The sequence below is a fragment of the Pseudophryne corroboree genome, chromosome 2 (genome assembly GCF_028390025.1).
Source record: "Pseudophryne corroboree isolate aPseCor3 chromosome 2, aPseCor3.hap2, whole genome shotgun sequence".
Lineage (NCBI taxonomy): Eukaryota > Metazoa > Chordata > Amphibia > Anura > Myobatrachidae > Pseudophryne > Pseudophryne corroboree.
Window position 1 is genome coordinate 755,680,833 of NC_086445.1, and position 17,429 is coordinate 755,698,261.

The 17,429-nt window shown below is 42.6% G+C and overlaps 1 long non-coding RNA gene across 1 annotated transcript in view; it reads right to left on the reverse strand.

Moving 5' to 3' along the window:
- Window positions 1-2,348: 2,348 nt before the first annotated feature.
- The window catches only part of LOC135051182 (uncharacterized), a 50,671-nt gene continuing 35,590 nt past the window's right edge, over window positions 2,349-17,429 (reverse strand). Inside the window, exon 3 of the long non-coding RNA XR_010242100.1 lies at window positions 2,349-2,603. This is a non-coding gene — a long non-coding RNA (uncharacterized LOC135051182). The remainder of the gene's footprint in view (window positions 2,604-17,429) is intronic.

Below are 17,429 nucleotides of genomic sequence, written 5' to 3' on the forward strand. Positions count from 1 at the left end.
TGTAAGGGATGGTTCTGGTGGTATGAGTTGGTAGGAGTAACTAGAAGGTAAAAGGACCCCAACACCACCCCCATGGTGAACCCCACGTCGGTGTGTGTATGTGAATGTGAGGCCCCCAGCAGAGAGAGCAGCAGGAGAAGTAGTGTCAGATTGCGTAATCCAAGTTTCAGTAATGGCTAGTAGGTGTAGGGAGTTGGAAATGAAAAGGTCATGAGTGGGGACCAGTTTGTTACAAACAGATCTGGCATTCCAGAGGGCACAGGATAGGGGGTATGAGTTTGTGAGAGAGATGTGAATGAGATTTTCAGGGTTGCTGTAGCGATGAGGGGAGATTAACTTTGAGGGCAGGGATGATGAGAGAGTAGTGATGGTACGGGTGCCTGAGCTAGGAGGGGAAACTGCAGGAGGTGGGCAGGGAGGGAGGTCAGTGTGATGTGGATGGGGGTGTGGGGAGGTGACAGGGAAGGGAGAGAGGGAGCAGGACTGAGTTGTGGGGTAGCAGGACCATGGGGCAGAGGTGAATGGAAGTGGGGTAGAAAGGTGGGGGAAGGAAACAGAGGGATGGAGGGGAGACAGAGGAGGGGAGAAAGGAGGAGGTGTAGGAGACTAGGGGGAAGGATAAAGACACGTGATTAAGTAGACACTGAGTGATGTGGGGAGTATAAGAAAGCCTTGACATAGTGTTAAGTAGGTAAGTAGGTTGAGGGAAAGTGGAAGTAGGAGAGGAGACTGTAAGGGAATCCGAGCAGAAGAATTGCAGAAATGCAGGTGAGAAAAGCAGTGTAGGCTCAATGGGTGTAGATTTAGTATGAAATGAGTCAAAAGCATAGATAAAGTGGGTGCAGAAATGTATTTGGAGTGTAAGAAATGAAAGGATTGTGAGAGGTTTAAGAAGCAATGGTAATTATGTTAGATATTGTAAGTGTTTGCAGGTAATATTGCATTGGTGCAGCTGTGCTTAAAAACAAAATTACAATAATACAGATACAAGCATTTGTAGGTGAAATCTACGGTTTTTGAAATGTCCAAGTAAGGTAGGTCCGTGCTATTTAATCAGATGCAACAATCAGGAGGTGAGTGATCTGAGGAGTAAGTGACTCACATTTGTTATTAGTTCTTCAGTTTTCTTTGTTTTGTTAGATTGGTGTGCTTCTGTTTTCCTTCTTTTTCACTTCGATTGAACGCTGATGGAACGCTGCTGTTGTGTCAATTTTATCATGCTTTCATAAAAATGCACGCTTCGATAAATAAATGCACAGCCAAACGGCTTTGCACAGCCTACACCATTGGACTTAAGTAGAGGACTATTACAAGTGAAACCAATAATTGAAATCTGTAACCACACCCCACCCCCTCAAATGCCAGGCAATAAATTACCTTAAAAATAACAACCAGGCATTCCACAAAGATTAAACTGGGTCTATATCATTCAAAACTTAAACAAGTACTTAAAAATCACATACTATGCAATAATGTTTCAATTTGCATAACCTAGCAGAATTAGCTTTGCATATACAGATATAGTGCAGCAGAATATGTTGGTGGTTGTAGTCAATTGTAATTACCTAGCAGAATTAGCTTTGCATATACAGATATAGTGCAGCAGAGTATGTTGGTGGCTGTAGTCAATTGTAATTACCTAGCAGAATTAGCTTTGCATATACAGATAGAGTGCAGCAGAATATGTTGGTGGTTGTAGTCAATTGTAATTACCTGTAGGTGGAAAGAAGAGAAGAAACGTCAATTCACAATCGATATCAGCTGAAGATAAATTAACGCTGATGGAACGCTGCTGTTGTGTCAATTTTATCACGCTTTCATAAAAATGCACGCTTTGATAAATAAATGCACAGCCAAACGGCTTTGCACAGCCTACACCATTGGACTTAAGTAGAGGACTATTACAAGTGAAACCAATAATTGAAATCTGTAACCTCACCCCACCCCCTCAAATGCCAGGCAATAAATTACCTTAAAAACAACAACCAGGCATTCCACAAAGATTAAACTGGGTCTATATCATTCAAAACTTAAAAAAGTACTTCAAAATCACATACTATGCAATAATGTTTCAATTTGCATTACCTAGCAGAATTAGCTTTGCATATACAGATATAGTGCAGCAGAATATGTTGGTGGTTGTAGTCAATTGTAATTACCTAGCAGAATTAGCTTTGCATATACAGATATAGTGCAGCAGAATATGTTGGTGGTTGTAGTCAATTGTAATTACCTAGCAGAATTAGCTTTGCATATACAGATATAGTGCAGCAGAATTTGTTGGTGGTTGTAGTCAATTGTAATTACCTAGCAGAATTAGCTTTGCATATACAGATAAAGTGCAGCAGAATATGTTGGTTGTTGTAGTCAATTGTAATTACCTAGCAGAATTAGCTTTGCATATACAGATATAGTGCAGCAGAATATGTTGGTGGTTGTAGTCAATTGTAATTATCTAGCAGAATTAGCTTTGCATATACAGATATAGTGCAGCAGAATATGTTGGTGGTTGTAGTCAATTGTAATTACCTAGCAGAATTAGCTTTGCATATACAGATATAGTGCAGCAGAATATGTTGGTGGTTGTAGTCAATTGTGATTACCTGTAGGTGGCAAGAAGAGAAGAAACGTCAATTCACAATCGATATCAGCTGAAGATAAATTAACGCTGATGGAATGCTGCTGTTGTGTAAATTTTATCACGCTTTGATAAAAATGCACGCTTCGATAAATAAATGCACATCCAAACGGCTTTGCACAGCCTACACCATTGATAGAACGCTAGAGATTGGAACTCCAAAAAATATTGTCAGAATTCTTATTTAAGATCATGCCGATGATTACTTGAGATTAAAATGTTTATTTAAATAGGGTAGTATAAATATGCGGCTACATGAATATGCGGCCATATATATTTGTAGAGAAGAAATCCATCGGTGAAATTAACATCAGAATCACTGGATAGTCAATTTATTTATATATGTCTATATATTTAGCTATTTTGTTCTAAATATATATATATATATATATATATATATATATATATGAGAATCAAAAAATGGTCAGTGCGCTACTTCCCCCTTATCCACCATCAAGATATATATTAAATAAGTCTTTCCTGTAGTCTGTCTGTTATAGCACCCGAATTCCACAGGAGAACCTATGGATGGCAGCTCCGTCCTTCGAAAGGCCACTAGGTGGTAGTGGAAGGAATCTAAAAAAGGAAAATGAAGAACAGGCCCCTGATGGTGCAGTAATTTCAGATTTTGATTTCTGTCACGACAACACTCATATAGGTATTAAGCGTACCAGATGAGGAAATTTTAGCATGCACATCAAAAAACTGTTGTCTTCTATTGCTCACAGCCTGGGGAGTCGGAAAACTTCCAAGAAGACGACACGTCACAGTGAGTCTTAAATCATCCAAAGCTCAGAGTGTGGTAGAGTCAGCTCACAGCACAGGAGTTCTTCAAAAGGCTTCCTCAGGAGTGTCTATAGGGATTAGAACTGGCTTCCTTCTTATACTCTCCAGAATTATGAGTGGAGATCAATTATGCAAATTACTTCCGGATGTATTTTCCTTTGCTGCGAGCAGCTGCTGCGCCACCTACTGACTCCTCCTCATGGCTGATGAGCTTGGAGACGAGTGGTGGCAGGAGTCAGTAGGTGGCGCAGCAGCTGCTCGCAGCAAAGGAAAATACATCCGGAAGTAATTTGCATAATTGATCTCCACCCATAATTCTGGAGAGTATAATGCTGCTTTCACATCGCAAAACCTGCTTTTGAAACGGTTCTTTAAACGGTTCTTAAAACGGGTCTAAGCAGTTAAACCCCCTTCACATCGCATGTTGTAACCAGTATATTACCATTTCATTACCGTTTTAGTACCTTTCACACTGAACCCGTTTCACCCATACAAAACAGTGGTTGTCATTTTAAATGTTTATTTCCTGCTTCTGCCTGGTGAGATCACACATGGAGACAGCCTATCACCTTCTGGGGCTTGCAAATACCGTTTCAGACCCTTTCACACTGCACAATTAAACGGGTCTGAAACGGGTAGGACCCTGCTTTTTTACCATTTCAAAATACTGGTATTTTGTAAACGGTAAATTGAAGGTGACCCTTTCACATCGCAGCTCGAACCGTTTAGAAAGCCAGTAAAAACGGCAAATTACCGGGTACAAGCTGCGGTGTGAAAGGGGTATAAGAAGGAAGCCAGTTCTAATCCCTATAGACACTCCTGAGGAAGCCTTTTGAAGAACTCCAGTGCTGTGAGCTGACTCTACCACACTCTGAGCTTTGGATGATTTAAGACTCACTGTGACGTGTCGTCTTCTTGGAAGTTTTCCGACTCCCCAGGCTGTGAGCAATAGAAGACAACAGTTTTTTGATGTGCATGCTAAAATTTCCTCATCTGGTACGCTTAATACCTATATGAGTGTTGTCGTGACAGAAATCAAAATCTGAAATTACTGCACCATCAGGCGCCTGTTCTTCATTTACCTTATATATATATATATATATATATATAGAGCTTTCCCTGTTTGTTTATATGCTAGTCTGAGTAGAATTATATATGAATAATTGTAATGACTCAGAATATGAAGTGTATTATATACAAAGTTATTCTTCTGATATTTGTATTATCAAAAATCCTATAATTAAGACAGCCATATGTCCTGTTTTAAATTGAATTTAATTAATTTAATAAATGATATTATCCTGGTTTAGATTTTGATATGTATAGTATATTAGTTATTTTGGATGTATGCCAGTGGTTCATAATAATTGTTTATTTATAATAGGTATATATATTTTTAAAGATGCATATGGTATATGTGCTAATGCGCAATTAGCATTGAAATTGAGTATTTTATATAAGATTAATTACAGCTGTGCACAGTATACCATATAAATAAGGATCCGTTGGAGCAGGGAGTTAACTGCCTATCGAGAAAGTCACAGGAAGTGACGAAACGCATCTAGGACTCCCTGTATGAGCTGGAGAATTGGACATTCTAACGATCAGCCGTTAATCCTGCACCATTCGTGTCACGGCTCCCGCACCTGGTCTCTTACAAACGGAAGTCACCTCTTTCTCCTTTTGCGGCCGCGAGTTGGCTGGAGCAAACTGCTGCAACTACAGACCGCTGCCGCATACAGGTACATTTCCCGAAGACACTCTGAAAGCACCGATTCCTCACATCCATCAAAGGGTCCCGGACAGCAGGGATATAGTGAGTAGCGGCTCCCAGCAGAAACGTCCATATAAAGTGCGGTCTTTGTGCTAAAGATCTTCAGTGAACTTATATAGCCCACAATTGACTTCTATTCATTTTGTAGCGGTGACACGGATTGCAGTGGCTATTTAATACCGCAATACAAAAGGTCATTTTATTGGTCTCCAGCCATTGTTACTGGGTCACAAATCCATTTGAGAGAAAAGAGTTACATGTTTTAGTTGTAGTTTATACTATTTATCCAGTTACTATTGCAACATTTTATATTGATACTTGTATCTATTATTGTTTTTATACTTAACTACATGAACTAGTATTTTATTATTAAATATGTGAAAAATAAATGTGATTTAATTTGAACCACCGGCAATTTATATATCCTTTACATATATTTTTGATTCTTTAGTGCAGCCTCTCTTCCCATTTTTACCCTAAGATATACCCATTGAAACTTGTGCAGATAGGTCTCGGGGGCTGCTGCAATTGAATCAATATTATTAGTACATTTTTTATATACCATCATCCAATTGCGCCATAGGTATTTGTATTGTGTGTAAATCCATTTCATCTCATGTCTGTCTAGTGTGGTGTTATGCAGTGGCGGAACTAGCGAGTGGTGGGCCCAGGTGCGACAAAATGCTTTTGCCCCCCCACCCCCCCTTCCCATCCAAGTCCACCCCCTCACCCCTGGAGAGGATCTGGTGAGGGGGACCTGCTCAGGGCCAGGGAAATAGATACCTAGCAACAGTGCTGTAACTAGACATTTTAGCGCTGTGTGCATGAAACAGCATTGGAGCCACCCATGTAAAACAGCGGCGTGCAGAAAATATAGGGGTATGGCTTCGTGGGGAAGGCGTGTGGCCACAAAATAATACCAATTCATTTAACAGTGCACATTAGTCTTCATTATTCAAATTACGCTGCATGGTAGCACCACTAAACCAGGTAGAGCCCCTTTTACACCTTGCGGCGGACAGATTCCCCCTTTTACACATTACGGCAGACAGCGTCCCCTTTTTACACATTACGGCAGACAGAGTGCCCTTTTTTTACACATTACTGCAGACAGCGTCCCCTTTTTTTACACATATTATGGCAGACAGCGTCCCCTTTTTGCACATAACGGCAGACAGTGCCCCCTTTTTTACACATTAGGGCAGACAGCGTCCCCTTTTTACACATTAAGGCAGACAGAATAGATAAAGATAGATAGATAGATAGATAGATAGATAGAGATAGAATAGATACACTTACTGTTTCCCCTGGCTCAGGCTCCTCGTGCAGCTACTGGCAGATCCCGGGCAGGGGAGAAGAAGGAGGAGGGAGGGGAACTTGGGAGCCGCAGCAGCGCAGTGTAATTGGTGGATGCGCTGATGCTGCTGTCCTTCTCCTTCACCATAGGCTGCCCTCCACCGCTGTGAATGCTGGGAAGCACATCCCAGCATTCACAGCGGCGGAGGACAGCCTATGGTGAAGGAGAGGGACAGCAGCAGCAGCAGCGCCTCCACCAATTACAGTGCGCTGCGGCTCCCTCCTTCACCTCCATCCTTCTCTCCCCCCAGTAGCTGGTGCGCTGCTCTGGCTTTGAACCCCTTGACAGTGGCAGGCCCCAGTGCAAGAGACAGCTTGCACTGGCGATAGTTCCGCCACTGGTGTTATGATCACCCCATACCTCCAGTTCTTGGGTGGTTATTCAATGGCAATGAAAAAAATCATTGCGGGATCCAAGTTATGTTTTTCTTTGTAATGTCGTGATAGACTGTGGTTATCATATCCTATTCTAATGTTCCTTAGGTGTTCGTAAATTCTTATTTTGAGTGGTCTGACAGTTCTGCCTATGTATTCCAGTCCACAACTACATTTCACTAAATAAATGACCCCCTTTGTTTTGCATGATAAGTTCTGTTTAATTTAAAAGGTTGTCCCTGTTGTGGTGGACTGGAATTCCTCTACCCTCTTGGTGGTAATTGTCTTTTACAGTCAAAAGATGCAAGAATTAATAGAGGTTGTGAATCTGCTGTCAACATTAGACCTTGAGAATAAAATACTTTATTGCTTCCAAGATCAGACGAGATTGGGCAAATTCAATGTAGTATGTTTGTAGGATATTAATACATTTCTCATTTGGAATCACTGATGAGAGTTCACAAATGAGGGCAGTTAATGGAAGGAGAAGGAGTGGATAGTGGAGAATTCCCAAGAATGGGTGAGATGAAAAAGACCTCCCCTGTTTGCGTATATGCATAGAGGAGGATGGAAACAAGAAAATGTAAGGATCTGCTTTCAGTGTTTAGACAGCAGTGTGCCTTAGGGCCTCATTGCTTGAACACTCTCTGCATCACTGATGAGAGTCCTGAATAAATGATAGTCATGAAATAAGAATGTGTTTGTAGTCCAGATTTAAATTGGACTTATATGGTAATTATTTCCCAATTAGTGTATTGGGTCACAGGATCAAGTATAGCTTTATGTGTCAGTTTATAGGCATCGTTCCTAGCAGTATCATAACTCATACTTGGTGTAAGTAAGGTACCACTTTAGTAATTTGCCCACCAATTATCATGAATATCACAACCATTTAGTGTGGTCAATACAATAAAGAATGACACAGGGGGAGGTGATGTGTGCTGAGAGATGACGCAGGGGGTAGGTGATGGTGTGCTGAGAAATGATGTAGGGGGGATGATGGTATGCTGAGAGATGATGCAGGGGGTGGTGATGGTGTGCTGAAAGACCATGCAGGGGGAGGTGAAGGTGTGCTGCTAGATGTTGCAGGGGGAGGTGATGGTTTGCTGCGGGAAGACACAGGGGTTAGGTGATGGTGTGACTGAGAGATGCTACAAAGGGGGATGATAGTGTGGCTGAGAGATGCAGGGGGCAGGATGTGACAGGGGCAAGATCTGAGTCTGGCTGAACTGCTGTTGTATGATAATGACCTTAACATTATTTCTACACAAACAAGTATCTATCAGATTATGTGGGTCAAGAATATCCCCTATATAGTTCTCTGTTCTGATGCTACTGTGATACCCCCAAACTGTCCAGATATCACAGCTGGGCATGTGGTCAGTGGGTTAAAGCCATACATGTGACAGTATTGAAGCCACACCTGCAGCAGTTTAATGGAAGTTGATGGCAATAGTCATGCAGAACAGGAGCCTTTTTGTATCAGAGCTCCAGAGCGGCAGCTTATAAGGAGAATTTCAGGGCAGATGAGGTGCCGCTGAGTGAGAGAAGTGGTTATGATGGTGAAACAGCAGTGTTTACTGGGAGGCACCCTGCACTGAAATCCAGTCAGCTGATATCAGGAGCAAGGAGGAGCTACAGCTGGGCGGTGTCTAAAGAGTAACTAATGCTGCATAGTTTGCAGTGAGAGAGCAGACCTCAAGTCCACAGTCTGGTGGTGACTATCATCTGAGAGGACAGTGCTCCAGTGCATGTCAGTGACGAGCTATGCTGTACACCTGAAGCCAGATATTTCCATTCAACTGACAGTGACAGGAACTGGTAACCCTTACAAGAAACACCTCTGCCACTATCCTCACTATATCCTTATTGAAACTAGGAATTGTAATGAATAACATTTTTCAAGCCAGGAAACACATAGATTCAATAAGACAGAGAGGTGACAGGGACAGATTGATACTCAGCAACTATTAAGTAGAGGACATCTCCTTTGACACCCCATCTAATGTATTCAAGGGAGTTCTAAGATGAATACAAGTAAAATACAGACAGTGAAAGGAGTCAGGTCAAATAGGCTCATTGTACTGGTCCTAAATAGGGCTTAATGTGTTACTGTTTATTACAGTCAGTGAGAGAAGCACGTTCTGCCTAAACTGTCCCAGATTACAAGCAACTGCCCCCTATCTTCACTGATTATTATCTTGTAATTGTACCCCTTGTGGCCACTATCTATAGATATATTTGTTGTACATATGGGCTATGTCGGTGTCCCTGCTTGAGGATTATATCCTCCTGACCCACCAACAACCAGAACTTTCTCCTTGTTTTTGTTTGTTACTTTTACACTATAGTAGCCTATCTGAGAAGAAAATAAATAGCTCAAAATCTGAGTTGCTTCTTCTTTATTTAACCCCCCTTGAGGAATATTTGAGGTATGATTAATTCCCAAAATTCCCTTTACTGGGATAATTTCCCCATCCTTTTTTGCTAGGATCCTGGTTCTTGGTAATTATTTTGTGGCTGGGCAGAATCACGGCAATTAAGATAAACACCCTTCTTAAACTTCTTTACCTATTCCTAACCCTCCCTGTTAGGGTGCCAGTTTCTCAACTTTCTGTTCTTCAACGATTCATGTCAAGATTCATATTATGTAACAGGTTTACTTGAATCAAGTTGGAAATTCTTAAAAGCAGCCACCTGTTATGGTAGGGACTTCTCAGACCTCAGATCCTACTATTGGGCATCTCATCTCAGTCAAATAGTTGTTTCTTTTTCTCCACCTGCCTCCCTTGCAAGGGTTGATATTGAATCTCCACTTCTTGCAACTCCATACCTTACCTCTGTGTGGGGCCTCTTGCAATCGCACAGGCACAATATTACTAAACTTCCTCCCACTTTATACTTTTCTGTTCAGATTTGGGAGCCTACAGGTGCTTCTCCAATCCCCAACCATATCCATCACTCCATTGTGGAAAATATGATTTTCACTCAGAACTCTTCTCCACCTTCTTTGACAGATAGTGGGCCCTGGTATTCGATTATCTGTATGTCTGATTATAAAATTATTTGCAGAACACCAACCTAAATTTCCTGACCTCTATCTTAAATTCTACAGTATGTGAACTTTCATCTCTGATATTTTGGGGAATCTCTCCTGTTGGAGAATACTTTCCCTATAACATCTCCATTTAAACAGCTCTGCCTTTTGGCATCTCTGCATAAACGTTTCAGCTCTACACTGTACTCACTTTTCCTTGTTTGTACACTCATCACTGGAAATAGCCATGAAAAGAAATGGGGAGGGGACCTATGTGCCCCCTTCTGTCTTTCTTTCACTCTCCTTTATATCTTGCATTCTAGTTCAATTGCTATTTTTTATGATATAATTGGCTTTCTCTTACGTCCTAGAGGATGCTGGGGTCCATTTTAGTACCATGGAGTATAGACGGTTCCGCAGGAGCCTTTGGCACTTTAAGACTTTTTAACAGTGTGAACTGGCTCCTCCCCCTATGCCCCTCCTCCAGACCTCAGTTTAGAAAATGTGCCCTGGAGACTGGATGCACACCAGTGGAGCTCTACAGAGTTCTGCTGGAAAATAATTTGTTAGGTTTTTTAGTTTACAGGGAAGCTGCTGGCAACAGTTTCCCTGCTTCGTGGGACTTAGGGGGGGAAGTAGGAACCAAGTTAGTTTAATGGCTCTGCTTCCGCTGACAGAACACCATTAGCTCCTGAAGGGTACTGAACAAAGCCCTTGCCTGGCTGCTGCTCACTCCTACAGCACTGCCGCCACCCGCTAACAGAGCCAGAAGTCAGAAGGCTGGGGAGTATTTACCGGAGACCTGCAGAGAGGGGCCCTCTGGTCATCATGGCGGCATAAAGGTACAGCGCAGCGCAGGATGCTGCGCACAAACATGTCTCTCAGCGCACCCCCCCCCCGCACGCTCTGAGGGACATGACAAATCCTTACTCTCACTGGCAAAGTGTACATATATGTGAGCCGCTGATGTACACTACCCCCGCCAGTATAAATATTACTGTGGCTGAACCGCGCCATTACAGGGGGCGGGGCTTCACCTCAGAATTGCTATGTAACACTCAATTGGCGCCATTTTCTCCTCACAGAGACGCCGGAGCACTGATCCTGCAGGCTGCTTCTCCTCACGCATTGCTGATACAAGTACCAGGGTGTTATAGAAGGGGAGGGGAGCACATAATTTATTGAAGTCTGCGGGCTTCACATTGGATAAAAAGCGCTGTTTTGGTATATATGTATATTCATTGTATGTAATACATAAAGGGCACGTGGTGTGGACTGGCAATTCCCTCTGGGTCCCTCTGACAGACATTAGTGTAGGTATGTCCCCATTAGCTCCCATGTGTGTGTGTGTGAGTGGTGTGACTACACGCGTGTAACATATCTAGAGAAAGTTCTTCCCCAGAGGAACCCATGTTAGAGGCACAAGAGTGTTCTGAGCCTGTGTGGGTGAGAAAGCTGCAGAGTAATATGGCTAAACTAGCGAAGAAATTCTCTGAGTCTGAGGAACAGACAAAGCATTGGAGACAGTCTGTGGAAGATGCTCTATTTGCTGATTGTTCCACATCATCCACTCGGGACCACTCCAGTTCCCAGAAAAGGTCCCTGGCCTAAATTATGCAAAGGGACACTGACACAGATTCCGACACGGACGTCGACACTGGGGATTTGAGGGGGGTAGACCCCAAACTGGCTAAGAGCATTCAATATATGATAGTCACTATAAAAGAGGTGTTGGAATTTCCTGACACAACACCTTCACCTGAGGAAAAAGATTATTTTAAATTAAATTAAAAAAAAGGTAGTGACTTTTCCTCCATCTAAGGACTTAAATAATTTTTTTTGAAGAATCCTGGGATAACCCGGAAAAGAAATTTGCTATCCCTAAAAGGTTGCGGGTAGCGTACCCTTTCCCAGAAGAGGATAGGCGTAAGTGGGAGTTACCACCAATGATAGACACCTCAGTTTCTAGGTTGTCAAAGAAAATCATTTTGTCAGCCCCAGGGTCAGCTTCATTATAAGAACCTGCTGACCGCAAATTAGAGATGACTTTAAAGTCCATCTATGTTGCTACGGGTACGTTACTCAGGCCCACAATTGCTTCTGCGTGGGTAGGTAACGAGGTCGAAAAGTGGGCAGATAACTTAATTGTTAATATTTACACGGACGATAAAGATGACATGCTGTAAATTCTAGGTCATATCAAAGATTCTGCAGGTTATTTGGTTGAGGCTATGAAGGACGTAGGCTTACTGGGCTCACGTGCCTCTGCTATGGCGGTTTCAGCCTGAAGGGCGCTCTGGATATGCCAGTGGAATACTGATTCAGAATCCAAAAGAAATATTGAGGCACTCCCATACAATGGTGAGGCCCTCTTTGGAGACAAATTAGATGCCATGATATCAACTACTACATCTGGCAAGTCAGCATTTCTGCCGTCGGCAGCTACGCCGGCTAAAAAAGTATATCATTCTCATACTATGCAGTCCTTTCGGCCCAAAAAGTACAAACAGGCTAAAAGTACCCCTTTTTTCACAGGAAAAGGGAGAGGAAAAGGTTGAAAACCTACAACACCCTCAGGCTCCTAAGAGCAGAAGTCGGTAACTACTTCTGCAAAAACCACAGCATGACGCTGGGGCTCCTCTGCAGGAGTGCGATTGGGTGGGGGCATGTTTACTATTTCTCAGCCAGGTCTGGCTTCGCTCAGACCTGGATCCTTGGGTTTTACAGATAATAACTCAAGGTTACAAGTTGGAATTTCAATACCTTCCCCATGCCGATTTTTCAAATCAGCCTTACCAGTTTCTGCTCAGGACAGCGCAAATGTCCTGAACGCAATACACAAATTATGTCAAGACAAAGTAATTGCCTTGGTTCCTGCCAAACAAAGGAATCAAGGCTTTTATTTAAGCCTGTTTGTAGTACCGAAGCCGGATGGCTCGGTCAGGCTGATTTTAAACCTAAAATCTCTGAATCTTTATTTAAAAAGATTCAAATTCAAGATGGAATTCTTGAGAGCGGTGATCTCCAGCTTGGAGGAAAATAAATTTCTGGTATCAATGGACATCAAAGATGCTTATTTACATGTTCCGATCTACCCGCCGCATCATGCATACCTGAGGTTTGCGATGCAGATCTGCCACTACCAGTTCCAAACATTGCCTTTCGGGCTAAAGAAAATTTAGAGTACTCGAAATGTGCGCAAGGCAGCTTTAACTAATGTAAATTGTCTGGCAGGATGCCACCACACCCCACAAAAACAGAAATTGAACAAAAGAAAGACAATTTTTCTCAGTATAAGCGCCCAATATAAACATCAAATAAATATGACATATACGTCCCTTGAAGATGTTCAGTATGTTGATCCTCAATTGCTCAACGGATGTTCTGAATTGATGTAATTAATGTCCAGTCATTATTATATGGAAACAAAAAGAGCAAACATACAATGTGTAGTATTGTTTTATACAATGTTTTCTTTTTATATATAGAAATGTCCTTTATCCCATCAGAGTGAAAGGAAACAATAGCATGAATAGGGGATCTATATGAGGTGCGTACCCCAACTCACACTAGGAAGAACGAATATGTGCACAAAAAGGTTTCTTTAGACTTCTTCACCCTCTTTATGTGTCCTTCACCATATAGTATGCATGGAAAAGCATACCTAAACTCACTTTAAAGTGGGAATAAGTCAAGTGTATAAAGGTATCTTTCTGCTAGTGCACTAGGTAATGAAAAATATCTTAGAGGCTGGCTTTTTGGAGTTGAGAGAAGTTGCACAGTGCCCAATGTTGTCAACGCGTTTCGGCTCAGCAGGAGCCTTCCTCAAGACATGTCTTGAGGAAGGCTCCTGCTAAGCCGAAATGCGTCGACAACATTGGGCACTGTGCAACTTCTCTCAACTCCAAAAAGCCAGCCTCTAAGGTATTTTTCATTACCTAGTGCACTTTATGAAAATCTGATTTTTTTATATTTTTTTGTTGGTGCAAATTTCATTTTTAACTTGACTCTCCTTCTAAGGAGTGATTGTCGTTCATCTATGTATGTGTTTTTTCCCAACTATGGGATTTTGTATTAATTAAAAAACTCTTTTTTTTTTAAATGGATTGATTGGCGCAATTTTTTTTATTTTTGGATTTAAAACTGTCAAACTGCGCATTGGCATCCTGAAGTCCGAAACAGCTGTGGACTCAAAAGATACCTTGATAGGAACATCTTCACTTTTTGTCTTGTGAGTGTGGTACGCACCTTTATTGATACAGCAATATAGGAGAAAGATACCTTTATACACTTGACTTATTCCCACTTTAAAGTGAGTTTAGGTATGCTTTTCCATGCATACTATATGGTGAAGGACACATAAAGAGGGTGAAGAAGTCTAAAGAAACCTTTTTGTGCACATATTCGTTCTTCCTAGTGTGAGTTGGGGTGACGCACCTCATATAGATCCCCTATTCATGCTATTGTTTCCTTTCACTCTGATGGGATAAAGGACATTTCTATATATAAAAAGAAAACATTGTATAAAACAATACTACACATTGTATGTTTGCTCTTTTTGTTTCCATATAATAATGACTGGACATTAATCACATCAATTGAGAACATCCATTGAGCAATTGAGGATCAACATACTGAACATCTTCAAGGGACGTATTTGTCATATTTATTTGATGTTTATATTGGGCACTTATACTGAGAAAAATTGTCTTTCTTTTGTTCAATTGCCTTTTCGGGCTCTCCACGGCTCTGAGAATTTTCACCAAGGTGATAGCGGAGATGATGGTTCTTCTTTGTAAGAAAGGAGTCAAAGTCATCCCATACTTGGACAATCTCTTCATAAAAGCGAGATCCAGACAGAAACTAGTGCATAACGTTGCACTTTCCCTGACGGTGCTTCAACAGCACGGTTGGATCATAAACCTTCCAAAATCACAATTGGAACCCACAAGGAGGTTATTTCTGGGAATGATATTGGACACGGTAGCACAGAAAGTATTCCTACCTGTGGAAAAGGCTCTGGAGATCCAGAGGATGGTCAAACAAGTTTTAAAACCAGCACGCATATCGATTCATCAGTGCATCCGCCTGCTGGGGAAGATGGTAGTGGCCTATGAGGCTCTACAATTTGGCCAATTTCACGCCAGGGTGTTCCATTGGGACCTACTGGACAAGTGGTCCGGATCGCACCTACACATGCACTGGAGGATAATCCTATGAACAAAAGCCAGTATTTCACTCTTGTGGTGGCTTCAAAGTTCTTCACCTCCTGGAGGGTCGCAGGTTCGAGATTCAGACTTGGATCCTGGTGACCACAGATACAAGCCTCCGAGGTTGGGGAGCAGTCACGCAAGGGGAAAACTTCCAAGGACGATGGTCAAGTCAAGAAGTACTCCTTCACATAAACATTCTGGAATTGAGAGCTGTGTACAACAGCCTTTATCAAACGGCACACCTTCTTCAAGGTCGTCCCATACAGATACAGTCAGACAATGTAACGGCAGTAGCTTACATAAACCATCAAGGCAGAACAAAAAGCAGAGCGGCAATGGCAGAGGTGACAAAGATACTCCTCTGGACAGAAAGACATGCATAAGCTCTGTCGGCAATTTTCATTCCGGGAGTGGACAACTGGGTAGCAGACTTCCTCAGCAGACACGATCTCCATCCAGGAGAATGGGGCCTCCACCCAGAAGTCTTTGCGGAGGTGGCAAGTCGTTGGGGTGCTCCTCAAGTGGATATGATGGCATCACGCCTCAACAAGAAGCTTCAGAAATATTGTTCCATGTTCAGAGACCCACAAGCAATAGCGATAGATGCATTGGTTAACCAGTGGGTGTTTCAGTCGGTGTATCTGTTCCCTCCACTTCCACTAATACCAAAAGTTCTCAAGATCATCAGAAGAACAAGGGTTTGAGCAATTCTCATTGCTCCTGATTGGCCAAGGAGAGCTTGGTATCCAGATCTTCAAGAGTTATTACTGGAAGATCCTCAGCCTCTTCCTCTTCGCGAGGACCTGCTTCAGCAGGGGCCGTTAGTTTATCAGGACTTACCGCGGCTGCGTTTGACAGCATGGCTGTTGAGTGCCAGATCCTAGTAGTGATGAGCGGATTCGGTTTTACTCGGTTTTACTCGGTTCTCAAAACCGAATCTTATTGGCTCACTGATGTCACGTGTTTTGGATAGCCAATAAGATTCGGTTTTGAGAACCGAGTAAAACCGAGTAAAACCGAATCCGCTCATCACTAGATCCTAGCCCGTAAGGGTATTCCCAATGAAGTCATTCCCACACTTATTCTGGCCAGAAAAGGGGTAACGTCCAAACATTACTATCGGATTTGGAGAAAATATGTATCTTGGTGTGAATACAAGAAGTCTCCTGCGGTGGAGTTTCAATTAGGACGACTTCTCCTATTTCTGCAGGTGGGTGTTGATGCTGAACTGAGATTAGGATCTATCAAGGTTCAGATTTCGGCCTTCTCAGTTTTCTTTCAGAAACAAATGGCTTCTCTTTCTGAGGTCCAGACCTTCATAAAAGGGGTTCTGCGCATCCAACATCCCTTTGTGCCTCCTGCGGCACCATGGGATCTTAATGTGGTGTTGAAGTTCCTTAAATCGGACTGGCTTGAGCCTCTACAAGAGGTAGAGCTGAAGTTTCTCACTTGGAAAGTGGTCATGCTGTTGGCCTTGGCCTCAGGCAGACGAGTGTCTGAGTTAGGAGCTCTGTCACACAAGAGTCCTTACTTAATATTTCATGAACATAGGGCTGAACTGAGAACACGTCAGCACTTTCTTCCAAAGGTTGTGTCTTCTTTTCATATCAACCAACCAGTGGTGGTGCCAGTGGCTTCTGACACCTCAGCCGTCCCAAAGTCCTTGGATGTCGTCAGAGCGTTGAGGACTTATGTCGCAAGAACGGCTAGGATAAGGAAAACAGAATCTTTGTTTGTCCTCTATGACCCCAACAAGATTGGGGGTCCTGCTTCTAAGCAGACAATTGCGCGCTGGATCAGAGGTACCATTCAGCACGCTCATTCCACGGCAAGATTGCTGTTACCAATTTCGGTAAAAGCCCACTCTACAAGGATAGAAGGTTCATCCTGGGCGGCTACCCGGGGTGTCTCGGCATTGCAAATCTGCCGAGCTGCTACTTGGTCAGGTGCAAACACGTTTGCTAAGTTTTATAAGTTTGACACATTGGCTGCTGACGACCTAAAATTTGGTCAGTCAGTTCTGCAGGAACATTAGCACTTCCGCGCCCGTAGCTTTGGTATATCCCCATGGTACTAAAATGGACCCCAGCATCCTCTAGGATGGAAGAGAAAATAGGATTTTAATAACCTACCGGTAAATCCTTTTCTCGTAGTCAGTAGAGGATGCTGGGCGCCCGCCCAGTGCTCCATTTTTCCTGCTAATTCCGTTTAAAAAAAATGTACACACTTATGTTTAGATGTTGACAGCTG